Source organism: Echinops telfairi, unplaced genomic scaffold, assembly GCF_000313985.2.
Source record: "Echinops telfairi isolate 266 unplaced genomic scaffold, ASM31398v2 ScPeMD7_7457;HRSCAF=8495, whole genome shotgun sequence".
Taxonomy (NCBI): Eukaryota; Metazoa; Chordata; class Mammalia; order Afrosoricida; family Tenrecidae; genus Echinops; species Echinops telfairi.
Window position 1 is genome coordinate 17,242,705 of NW_022111357.1, and position 1,171 is coordinate 17,243,875.

Below are 1,171 nucleotides of genomic sequence, written 5' to 3' on the forward strand. Positions count from 1 at the left end.
TCCATCATTATGATCAGTTCCCCCTTCCTCCCCTCCCCCTTCAATTACTAATTTTTATCAATAAGGAAAGGCATCTGTGTGGACCATAACCAACTATGGGCAGCCTTGAGAAGAATGGGAATTCCAGACACTTCACCGTGCTCATGAGGAAGCTGTAGACGGAGCAAGAGGCAGTTGTGTGAACAGAACAAGCGCCTACTGCATGGTTTAAAATCAGGAAAGATGTGCATGAGGGTTGCATCGTCTCACCTTGCTGATTCAATCTGTGTGCTGCACAAATAATCAGAGCAGGTAGATTAAATGAGTGAAAATGTGGCATCAGGAGTGGAGGAAGGCTTATTAACAACCCGTGACATAGAGATGACACAGCCGTGCTTGCTGAAAGTGAGGAGGGCTTGAAGCACTTGCTGATGCAGATCAAGTATGGCAGCCTTCAGTATGGATGACAACTCAATGTAAAAAGAAAACAAAAATCCCTACAACTGGACCAGCATCATGATGAATGGAGAAACGATTGGAGTTGTCAGGGATTTTGTCTTGCTTGAATCCACAATCAATGCTCATCAAAGTAACCGTCAGAGATCAACGGATGCGGACTGTTGGGTAAATCTGTTGCGTAAGATCTCTTTGAAGTGTTGAAAAGGAAGGCTGTTATTTTGAGACCTGAGGTGTGTCTGCCCCCGAGCAACGGCATTGTCCATTGCCTCATATGCATGTGAACACTGGACATTGAGTAAGGAATCCTAGGGCAGAAAGAAGAATGAATACGTTTGAAGTATGGTGTTGGTGAAGAAGATCGAAAATACGTACCATAAACAAATGAGTGAGTCTAGGAAGAAGAACAGCTAGAATCCTCTTCAGAAGCACAGATGGCGAGATCTGTCTGGCGTACGTTGGGCATGTTGTTAGGAGAGACCAGTCCCTGGAGAAAGACACCATGCTCCGTAAAGCAGAGGGGCGGTGACAAAGAGGAAGGTCCTCAGCGAGACGGACAGACACGGTGGCTGCATCGACGGGCTCAGGCACAGGAACAAGGGTGAGGATCGTGCGGGACCGGGCAGTGTTTCGTTCTGTTGAGCGCTGAGTCGCTAATAAGTTCAACTTGCTGGCACCTAGCCACAGCAATAGCAATACGTTTGTGCATATTTACTCTGTACTTGGGTTTATAATC